We start from the raw sequence: 12,291 nt of genomic DNA, 5'->3' as shown, positions 1-12,291 counted from the left end.
TGTATAACCTGTGCAACTAACTACCTGTGGGATAACAAACCTGCTTTCTCCTTCTGTCATTGTGGTTCTCTGCACTGGGGTCCTCTGTGTAGCTGGTACAGATTGGATAAAACAATAAATCACATCCAGGTATTCTACTGCATAACAGTAATATTGTGGGCTATGATTTCCTTTAGGGGAGTAGAATATTTGTTTCAGAGCTTGACTTCATGATTTTTGTTAAGTAGCTAGGTTTAGCAACGTACATCCATTTATTCATTCAATTTCTAAACCTGCTTATTCCAGTTAAGGCTCACTGGGCGAGAGTCAAAGTATACCCTGGACAGGTCGGCAGTCAATCACAGGGTGATCACATATAGACGGGGCAAAGTAGGTCCAGATAAATTATCTATTAACAGATTGGTTAAGACAGGAGAAAAGATGTTGGATTGGTATCTGGCATCAATCAGTGGCACTGTGCTAAACAGAAAACATGGTGCTCCAATTTTCATATCAGCCTGTGGATATTATTTCATCACAGCGTGTGTGGGGTATGTGATTTAGGTGAAGCTGTGGTTTGTCCTCTTTTTCACACAGTTATTTCTGAAAGCAGGTGGTGAAGAGGTTCCCACAGAGCAGAGACACAAACAAGGCGACACGGGGTAATAAAGTTAACTATGAGCTCCGGTCCTCATGGTGTGTGTTTTAGAACTGTTTGATGTTTCGCACTATTGTGAACTTCAAATGTCTAAAACCAGCTGCTGCTCAGTCACACACACACACACACACACACACACACACACACACACACACACACACACACACACACACACACACACACACACACACACACACACACACACACACACACACACACACACACACAGCCACAGGGAAGATGATGTCATTATCAGCCGGCGTTTTCCCCTCTAATTAGTAATTTGAGCCTCCCACCAAAACTTAGGGGTCTCTACATGCAACCGCATAAGTTGAGTGTATCACACAAACAAATGACTTATTGGATGAACTCAATTAAATTATGGGCAGGATTTCCATCCAATAAATATATGTAGTCCCAACTAAATTAAACTAAATTATCTTGCATGGCTGTGCTTTATTTGAGTTGGGGCTACATATATTTATTAGATGGAAATCCTGCTCATAATAGAATTGAGTTCATCCAATGCATCAGTTTTTTTGAGTGTGCATGTGTGTGTCTATAAATGTATATCCTAGAAAAACCTTTACTCCCCACCACACACACACAAACCCCCACACAAGAACAGAAATAACCACAGCTCCCCACACACGCACAACCCCCCCCCCCCCCCACACACACACACGCACACAAGTACATAAATACACGCAACCCACGCAGTGAGAAAACAATAAGATTGTTCCGAATGTTGTTATGACGAATATGTAGATTGCAATGGGATTGCGCTCAGACTGCAAATTGACTGCCATTTGATGGGTGTCCCACCTGGACTGCGCCACGAGTGTTTTTTTCATGTAAAAAACATTAAAGGCAGCTGCACGAATGGGCCCGCCCATGTTGACTGCTCTCAGACTGCTGTCAGACGTTTTCAGACCGCACCTCAACATTTTTCGGATGTGGGTTGACTCATCATTCGGACGTGATTCGGCCCCATGCTATGTGTGATGGGGTTCTAAAGGTCAGCAGTCCATATTAAAGATCAATTAAAAAACATTAAAGGTCAGAAGTCAAGATCAAAGCTCAGTGATCGGGATCAAAGTTCATCAGACAAGATTAAAAATCAGTGATCAGGAGGAAAGGTTAGCGGTTAAAGATGAAAGTTCAGTGATCAGGATTAGAAGGTCAGTGGCCAAGATTAAAGGTCAGAAGTCAAGATCAAAGCTCAGTGATCAGGATCAAAGTTCAGCAGACAAGATAAAAATCAGTGATCGGGAGAAAGGTTAGCGGTCAAAATGAAAGAACATTTATTAGGATTAGAAGGTCAGTGGCCAAGATTAAAGGTCAGTGCAAACTAATTAAAGGTCAGAGGTCAAGATCAAAACTCAGTGGGTAAGATGTGATTATGTCTGTAACCCCCCCCCCCACACACACACACACACAAATCTATACTACAGTCTCTCTATGATCCTCTCTGTGTTTGTGTGGGTTTCCTCCCTGTGCTCCATCTTCCTCTCATCTCCAAAGACACGTAGGTTTGGTGAATTTGTGACTCTAAACTGACCACAGGTATGAATGGGAGTGTGAACGTGTGTCGACCCTGCAACAGAGTGGCGGCCTGTCCAGGGTGTACCCCGCCACGTGCCCAATGACTGCCCCGTGACCCTTATATACGTATGTAACGTATGTGTATAACAACAATAAAGACGACATTGAGAGGAAAGCAGGACCTTGACTGGAACACCTGAACTATCACTGATAAGAAATATATTAGTGCCCCATTGTGAGCTGAAACTGTAAAAAAAAAAATAATAAAAAAAAAAATCTTGAGGGTTCCGCTTCTTCTCCGCAGTCAACAATATGATTCAAAGCAATCAGATTACAAACTTGTGGACTTTTAAAAACAACACAAAGTGAAAACTGACAGATGACACACTGCAAGGTCACAGTATTAAATCAAAGGTCAGTGACATGTCATCGTGGTAGCCTATCAGGAGAGTTCACGGTCACATACGGGCAGCCTATCTGACTGAATGTTCTGTGGACATTCTGCAACTTTGATTTGAACACAAGATAACAGAGAAAATCTCAGCTCAAGTCTCCCGTGTGCCTTCAGGCACAGTGGACCTGAAATGTCTCTTGTCTTTTTAAAGAAAAACTTCTGTTCCACTCCACGAAGACGTGGTCTTTTTGTAAGTACTGATGCAACAAATAAAAGATGCACTTTGCACAATTTCTTCAATTACATCCACAGAAGACTGTAGCAACTTTTGCGCTGTCAAGGGTATGTTGGTGGCTTCCCTCACTCGTCTGCTTCTTTCACAGTCACTCAGTTTTTACTGAGTGTTTTTACTATTTACTGTACTGTTTGCATTTCTTAATGGTTGATGTGGTTGAAGTCCACTTTGAAATGTTCATGTTGATACCTTGAGTTATTTAAAGAAAGGCAGCTGTAAGAGTGATGATTAACTGAAAATTCAACAAAGGATGCCAATAATTATGTATTTGTGGGATATATATCTTCAGGAATATATGATTATCATATATTTTCCCATATTTTACATCTGGATTTTTTTTTTTTTATTTCAGGAAATTAAATAATTTTTCTTTGGCTATTGGGGAATAACTTCTAACATTTAATTAAATATCCAGATCATACAAAATTAGATAATTTACATCAGTTTTTAAACATAATATAAAATCTGTATTTCAAAATATAGTTTTACAAAGAATTTTGAACAGCACTGTATCACATCACTGTATGTGTCATATTTTTTATTGATATTTTGCAGCCAAAGATCGAGATTTTGGAGATCATTTTTTCACTCGGGACAAAAATGAATATAATTCTTCTTCCACTTTTGGCTGTTCCCATTAGGGGTCGCCACAGCAGATCAGTCGTTTCCATCTCACCCTGTCCTATGTATCTTCCTCTGTCACACCAACCACCTGCATGTCCTCCCTCACCACATCCATAAACCTCCTCTTTGGCCTCCCTCTTCTCCTCCTGCCTGGTGGCTCCATCATCATCATACTTCTCCCTATATACCCTGGGCCCCTCTGCACATGTCAAACTGTGCCAAACCATCTCAGTCTTGCCTCTCTGACTTTGTCTCCAAACCTTCCCACCTGAGCTGCCCCTCTGATATGTTCCTTCCTAATTCTGTCTATTCTCATCACCCTCAAAGAGAATCTCAACATCTTCAGCTCTGCCACCTGTCTTTTTGTTAGTGCCACCGTCTCTAAGCCGTACAACATAGCTCGTCTCACTACTGTCTTGTCAACTTTCCCCTTCACTCTTGCAGATATTCTTCAGTCACAAATCACTCCTGCTACTTTTCTTCACCCCACCCTGCCTGCACTCTCTTCTTCGCCTCTCTATCACATTCTCCATTACTTTGGACAGTTGACCCCAAGTATTTCAACTCATCTACTTTCACCACTTCTACTCCTCATAACCGCACTATTCCACTGGGCTCTCTCTCTTTCATGCACATGTACTCAGTCTTGCTTCTACTGACTTTCATTCCCCTGCTCTCCAGAGCATATCTCCACCTTACCATACTCAACTCAACCTGTTCTCTACTCTCACTACAGATCACAATGTAATCTGCAAACATCATATTCCATGGTGTGTTATTTATTTAGAACGCCAAAACCGTAACTACTGAACAGATGAAAACATCATGAGAAGTTTCTGGTTGCACAGACAGTTACCGTACATGGGTACACCTATGCCTGTTCTCCTCATTATACATAAACTCCTTATGATGATACAGTTAGCCTCTTTGCCTCTGAAGAAGTGATTTACTCTGAGTGTTTCTTATTGTCCAGTTCAATAACCTGAATTAGCCAGTTCGTCTGCAGCAGTGTTTGCATTCTAAACAAATAATGTGCTGATTAAATTTACTTTCACAATAAATGTAAAGATAACCTCCAAAACATGTTAGAATAGAGACTACGTTGAAAAATGCTAAACATCTTCTTAATTATCTGTTCTTAAGGGCCCTGTTGTAAATATATTATCTTGATGAATATGAGCACTTTAAGATCAGTGGTCTTCATGTGTATCAATCGTTGGGGGTGAAACAACTTATTGTGGATAGAAAACCAAACCAGTCTTAAGATTTAACCAGTTTACTGTGGACACTGACAAAGGCTGACATCACATTTCATTTAGTCACGTTAGTGATGTCAGTGGTGTGTGCTGTCAACACTCGGGACAGACTGTGCAGTGAGCAGCTCTGTGCCTGTGGGCGCTCTGCGCTCTAACAGCCGGAAATATTCTCATCTGCTCCACTGGGAGCAACCTCAAACACAGATGGAGCCTTTTTTTTTTATTAGCACTGGAAAATTAGCACATTGTCACATAAATAAAGAAAGCATTGGGAGGGAAAGGGGCTGACGATGTTTCCAACTGCTCCACACCTTATTTTTCCAGCCAGGTATCCAGTCACACTGTATGATTTGTAGGTTGTGTCTAAATGTTATTGTGATGATGTATTGATGTCAACTGTCTACGTTTATGAGCTATATGACTCATATTAGCTTCCAGGCGAAGAATACAAGCCATATCACATCTGTGAAACTCCACTTTCAACAAATTAAAACTTGAATCGAAGACAACAGTTGATCCAGAGTGATTGGAAATACCAGCATTTTGCAATTTAGCAAATTTCAATCAAATGACAATCAAATCGAATGACAAAATGCTTGAGAGTTCTTGTGAATAATTTGCAAAGCTACTTTGGCAAACGTTTGAGACATTTTCATGTTTAGTGCCCTTATGTCCAGAGCAGAAGGTTCCCAGTTTACCACCCATGCTCATGTAATGTGGAGTAGCATTGAGAAGGTTGGTGGCAGCGTGGCATTTACTTGAAGATTCTCATTGAAAATAATGGTATTTAGAGTGATGCATGACACATAAATGGACTGCATTTATATAGCGCTTTTCCATCTGAATCAGACGGTCAAAGCACTTTACAATTATGCCTCACATTCACCCCGATGTCAGGGTGCTGCCATACAAGGCGCTCACTACACACCGGGAGCAATAGGGGATTAAAGGCCTTGCCCAAGGGCCCTTAGTGATTTTCCAGTCAGGCGGGGATTTGAGCCCATGATCTTCTGGACTCAAGCCCAACACCTTAACCACTAGACCATCACCTCCCCTATCCCCTCCCCTCACACGTCTGGATGCTTGGTGTGAATGGCCCTTGGGTGGATACAAATTTGGGGAAAGACAGATATTATTTTTAATGAATGGTGCATTTTTGTCTCTTGAGGCTACCTTCCACCAAATTTGTATCCACTCATCAACATGACGCATAAATGTGACATGTGCTTTCAGTGATAGCTTATCGGATCTGCTGTGGTGACCCAAAGCAAGAAGGCTTACTATCGGAGCTACTTTATCCAGGGAATAAAAAGAGCTAGCTAAGAAAACAAAAGTGCTTTACACTTAGAATAGCTATCTCTTGGGAGTCTCCCCAAGGGATTAATAAAGTTCTATCTAATCTAATGTACTATACCTTGAAAACAAGTTATTTGTTTGGGGGCAAATAATGCATTCTCCAAAAGTATCAGACAATGTTAAACCTGGCTAGCTAGCATGTAGCTAGCTTGGAAACATGTCTGTTGAATTTGTTTGCAAGCAAATTTAATTTATTTTAATTCATTTCATTTATATAGCACCAAATCACAACAAAGTTGCCTCAAGGCGCTTCACATAAGTAAGGTCTAACCTTACTAACCCCCAGAGCAACAGTGGTAAGGAAAAACTCCCTCTGATGATTTGAAGAAGAAACCTCAAGCAGACCAGACACAAAGGGGTGACCCTCTGTTTGGGCCATGCTAACAATACAATTGACAAACCAATTTACAAAAACAAATATACAGGAAATTTTGCACGCATGGTGTCTCCACACGGAGAAGTGAGTCATTTTCTAACGTTTTCTTGAGATTTCATCACATGTGAGCCAGGATTGCATGGAGGCTTTGGTAATGAGACGTTATTGATACGCTGTGACTTTTTAGACTTGTTGCGCCAACACAGAGAAGTGGTAGGGAAAGAGGGGGGAGAAGGTTCCGCTTTGCTAACTGTATCTGACAATGCAAAGTGTTTTCTTCACTAAAACGCACAGGTAAGACCTTATATTTACACTGTGTGTATGTATTTATTCACACCTCGAGGAGCGCAGTTTTCAGGAAATCGACATATTTGTTGTTTATTTGAAAACATTTTATTTAACTTATTGCCAGGCTTTGCAATTATTTTGTTTTCATGTTTGTATAATGTTACAATAAATTGTTGGTTTAAACAAGCAAATTTAGGTTTTGCATTTTGTTCCTATACTGTACCGAAAATGAACTGAACCATGACGTCAAAACCGAAGTACGTATCGAACCATGATTTTTTTGTATCGTTACACCCCTACAATAATGAAATTTATTTTTCAAATTTCAAGTTTGATCATTTGTTAAATCTGCCATATGATTTCCAGTTATTAACCCTCAAGCAACCAAGCTATTTTAGCAACTAATATGACCAAAGGGGGTTATTTATGACCCCATTGACTTTATATTAGAATACTTTTATATAAATGATTGTCTTAGGGTTCTTCATATTTATTTCTCTCTATAATATATTTATCCATCATCCTTTCATCATCACTCTGGACATTAAGAATCAGTCTCAATGCTTGTGCAGCTGTGAATCGCTCTATTCTAGGTCTGTTGGCCATGATTCCTTGCAAAACAGTAAAATATAATGATTAGAATTGGCAAATTACAATACAAGCTATAATGTCAAAAATCTCACAGATCTTCCCAGGGTCATAAGTGACCCCGCACAACTTTGGATTATACTTGCCACATAGATCGGCCGATCCGTACAAAATTCTATGAACAAATGCAGGACAAATAGATTGGCAAATTCCTAAGCTTTTTTTCCAATTAAAATTTTAAAAAATCGTGCACAAAAATATATGCCGGGAGTCATAAATGACCCCACTCGGGCGTTTGAGGGTTACGAGCATTACACCCTAAAGATTTTACGGTTCCCAACTGTGTGAGGGTTCACAATGAATAATCACAAATAAGAGTGAAGTGCCATGACTGCCCGTGCATGAGCCACATCATTAATGCGCCACAGACCCTTAACAAAATCTCCACCTGGCGAGCCAATAGACATGAATCAAACCTACTGCCCCTACTCACAGGCCAAAGAGATGTGTTTACCTATGAATCTGAGGTTGAATGTGTTTGGAAGACGTGTGGTCTGTTTAGTCTGGTTTCTAAAGTGTTTATGCTCCTGAACACACTGGTCAAACCACCTCAGGGCCCAGTAGCCTTAAGCGTATCCGCGGGGTCGGACTCAGGGTAGGGGGGGTCAAGGTGGTTGCGTGGGGGATACTGTCAATGAAAGAGGCAAAGTCTTTACTTTGTCTTTCCAGTGTTAGAGTGGGTGGATCACAGACTGACGCTGGAAGCCTCCAATTTACTGTTGTTCTTGTAAACCCTCAGGCGCACTGTCTTAGCGCTACTTCAGGCTTATTTTGAACGATATATAATCACATAAGGACGTGTGACATTATCTGCATTTGGAGGTGTCAAGTAATGACGCTCAGTGTTGCCATGTCATCTTGTTAAGACACACTTTTGGGATTGCTGTTTTGGAGTTGCTTCTAAATTTCGAAAGTTGTGGTTTGCAGTTTTTGTGTGTGATGTGAATTTGCTTTTTGTCCCATCAGAGGATCCATCAACAGCTTCTCACTCACCTTCTGGCTTATGAGGGGCAAAGAAAAAAATGAAAGTCTGACCCTCAAGGAATTTACAATTTACAATGCCAGAATTTAAACAATTTATTGAAGATAGATAGATAGATAGATAGATAGATAGATAGATAGATAGATAGATAGATAGATAGATAGATAGATAGATAGATAGATAGATAGATAGATAGATAGATAGATAGATAGATAGATAGATAGATAGATAGATAGATAGATAGATAGATAGATAGATCGATCGATCAATCTTGGCAACATTTTCTGGATGGACTGAAAAAACTGTTTTGCATTCAATGATTTTAATCCTTTTTTAAGCATTTAGTTTTAGTTTCCCAGTCATATTAAACAAATCATTGTTTTAAATTGTTTTCAAAATCACACTGGCCAAATAACTAAATGAATGAATACGATTTCAAAAAAGTACCATTTCACTTTCTATTTATTTATAGAATTATTTGTAGTTAGCCAGTTGAACAATACAGTAGCATTTTCAAGTGGCAGAGAAAAACATGTTTATGCAGCGTTGTAAAATGGTTTGTCATTTTTACCATTTATAGTATCATTTATTTTGACGATTTCAGCATGAATAATCAGTTAAAATGTAGAGGGCTGTTTGTTTTGAGCTCATTTTTGAAATCCATGTGTTTTTTCCAGCTTTTTTTTAAGAGCTGGATGGTTGTTTCTCTCAAAAGACCTCACAGCACTGCTGATGCTCTGCCAGAGGCTCCTGGACTGAATATATTTATAGCAAATGTGTTCTTCTGAGTCATTACACCGACCCGTTCAGAAATGTTATGTGGAAATATGAAGCACGCCATACTTTGTGTTTTAATAGCAGAAAGCTTTTGTTCTGCATCACATACAGACACAGTGATGCCAAGAAGCTCTTACAAACCTTTGCATCATCCAAAATTTACATACGTCAACAAACCGCAATACCTTCCTCGACCACTGAGGCAGTAGAGCTACTTTGGTACAAAGATGATTAAGATACAGAGAAGAAAAAGTAACAACAAAATGACACCAATGAGGAGAAAAATTAAGTTAAATCTGAAATCTTAACTGTCAAGATTTTAATTTTGTCCTGGTGTTGCTCAGCAAACACAATAATTCATGCAAGACTGCTCTGACCTGGTTTACCATGGGTGAATATGATGTTCCCACTTTTTGTGCACACTGTAGAATAAAAGGGAAGTGTGATTTTAAGATGTTTGACATCACATAGTCTGCACAATTTCAATTTAATTACTTTATATAGCGTCAAATCACAACAAAGCTGCCTCAACTCACTTCACACAAGTAAGGACTAAATTTACCAGCAATTAGAGCAGGAACACAGGCAACAGTGGTAACAAAAACTCCCTCTGATGATAATGAGGAAGAAACCTCAAGCAGATCAGGCTCAGTGGGGTGACCCACTGCTTAGGCCATTCTAACAGGTACAAGGTTTTTACAAAACAGAACATAACACAACAAAAGAAGATGCATTTGATGCACAGATCATCCTGTGTGCTCCCCCCCAGAGTAATTTCTCTGACTTGCTGCACGACATAGAATGGCACGAAGCTCAAGGTGGTGCACAGCGTTCATCTATGTACCTTCAAAGTCCATATTCCACACCGCAACACGACGGTCTTTGCAGCGCACCGTATACATAATAATGGAGAAGACATCCAAAACATATTTTATGGTAAAAATGACATCTTTAGACTTTATGATTGCCACGGGAACAGGCCCACTGACGCCGTGAGGAATGCTGGATGACCACAGCCTGTGGAGAAACTACCTGTGTGCACTTCTCTTCAAAGACACATTCTTTTATTATGTCATGTTGTTTTGATTTCCTGTTTTCTGTTTCTTCAGCTTTGTAAAAAAAACAAAAACTTGTAACAGTTAGAATGGTCTAAGCAGAGAGTCACCCCTCTGAGTCTAGTCTGCTTGAGGATTCTTCCACAATATCATCAGAGGGAGTTTTTCCTTACCACTGTCACCTGTGTGTTTGCTCTAGGGGTTGGTAAGGTTAGACGTTACTTGTGTGACGTGCCTTGAGGCAGCTTTGTTGTGATTTGGCGGTATATAAAATTAAAGAAATTGAAATTGATGATGTGTATGATGTTTACTTTACCAATGAAGATGGGATGGGTGGAGCTTGTCATGACTTTATTAAAGTTAGGTGGTGATCTCTATGTAATGCAAGACTTTTTACTTCAATCCCTTTCTTTAAATGTCTTGAAAACCCTGCCTTGTGATGTCACAGAGGTCCACAGGCGCGCGCACGCACACACACACACACACACACACACACACATTTGATGGTTGTGTACTCGGACATGGTCCATAAGACTTCCAAAATCCATAGCCTGATTCCAAACTGGCTTTACACTATGCTGCGATTTGGCAGATTTGCGCGCTCTCCCAAGTGCCCTTCTAGTTGCCATAAATCAACAAACTGGTAGGAAAATGCTGAGCTAAATTTCAGATTACCAAACTTTCTTCTCTAATTAGATGTTTGGAAGTCAGCCGCTCATTTGGGTTGCTCCTTAGACTTCAGCAAGATGTAAATATTTAGTGGAGCAGAGTTAAGATGGATAAACCTGCTGCTCCCCATCTCTCTCTCTTTCTCTCTATCCATACCATGCAGCTATTAATGTCTGGACCCCTTGAGTGGGGAAATCATAGAATCCTGATATAGGTTTACACGGCGGACTGTGAAATACTGCACATGTCAACTTCTCCACAAAGTGTTTGAGGTGCATTCGGCAGCCTCCTGCAGTGCTGATTATGGATCATCCTGCTGCATTCACTCTGACATCCATCACAGTCAATCCATCACTGAGAATTGTCCTGATAGGACATCAGCCTCAATCATAAAGCTCTCAGGCAGAAAGATCTCCGACTTGAATCTGAAGACAGACAGACAGGCTGCAGTGATCCTCTATTTTAAAACAACAAACACTCCCTGAAAAGAACCACGTCTGTTCTCAAATCCACACAAGCCACAGGTTTACTGTTCCTCACGTAAAAAGCACAATTTGAGAGCAGAAGCGGAAAAGAATCACTCAGAATTACTGAAGGAAGCAATCGGTTCAGAAATCAACACGATCGGTGCGAAAAACTCTTTCAATCGTCGCTGTTGCTGTTTTTGTTTGTTTGTTTTGTTTTTTAAATAGTGACATAATGGTTATCGCTTCTCACCTCGTTCTTTCTCCGTATCCACTCTTATAAATCCGCTAATCGTGGGGCGATCCTCTAGGTGACGGAGTGGCGCGGGTCCGCGTGGCGCTGCGCTGCGCGCTGTGCGCTCTGCGTGCAGTGTTGGCACAATGACGCACCGCTGCACGGCAGCAGCACCATAAACTCCTCTCTCACCCTCCCTCCGCCGAGTGGGGCAGGTTGAAAAGTCTGAAAACGTCATCAATCTGCCACCTAAAGCTCCAAACAAATCCTATCACGAAAATGTATTTAATCGATCTCCCGTGTGGAAAATTGTTTTGACAGTGTATTTTTTTTTTTTACATTTTGGTTGTATTTGTCTATTTATTTTTTTAATTCAACCTTTATTTAACCAGGTGAGTCCTATTCAGATCGAGATCTCTTTTACAAAGGAGACCTGGACAATTATAACGTTTCCATTTCACCTAACCTGCATGTCTTTAAAAGTGCAAGAAGCTGGAACACCTGGAGGAAGCCCACACAAACAGGGGACAACATGCAAACTCCACACAGAAAGGCCACAGGATGGAATCAAACCCAAGACCTTCTTGCTGTGAAGCAACTGTGCTAACCACTAATCCACCGTGCTAAAAACTGATACATTTACTGTTTGTATACTGATGTCTTTATTTAAATAAAGTTTAAAAAGGACCT

The 12,291-nt window shown here is 40.4% G+C and overlaps 1 protein-coding gene across 1 annotated transcript in view; it reads right to left on the bottom strand.

The window, feature by feature from the left end:
* The window catches only part of si:ch211-107n13.1 (uncharacterized protein LOC798535 homolog), a 39,550-nt gene extending 27,758 nt beyond the window's left edge, over positions 1-11,792 (bottom strand). Inside the window, exon 1 of the mRNA XM_034174117.1 lies at positions 11,620-11,792. The gene's annotated coding sequence lies outside the window, so the exon portion shown is untranslated. The remainder of the gene's footprint in view (positions 1-11,619) is intronic.
* Between the last annotated feature and the right edge of the window lie 499 nt (positions 11,793-12,291).

This window comes from Thalassophryne amazonica, chromosome 7, assembly GCF_902500255.1.
Source record: "Thalassophryne amazonica chromosome 7, fThaAma1.1, whole genome shotgun sequence".
Classification (NCBI taxonomy): domain Eukaryota; kingdom Metazoa; phylum Chordata; class Actinopteri; order Batrachoidiformes; family Batrachoididae; genus Thalassophryne; species Thalassophryne amazonica.
Note: the sequence above shows the minus strand (reverse complement) of the source record. Positions and strands in the feature narration are given on the sequence as shown.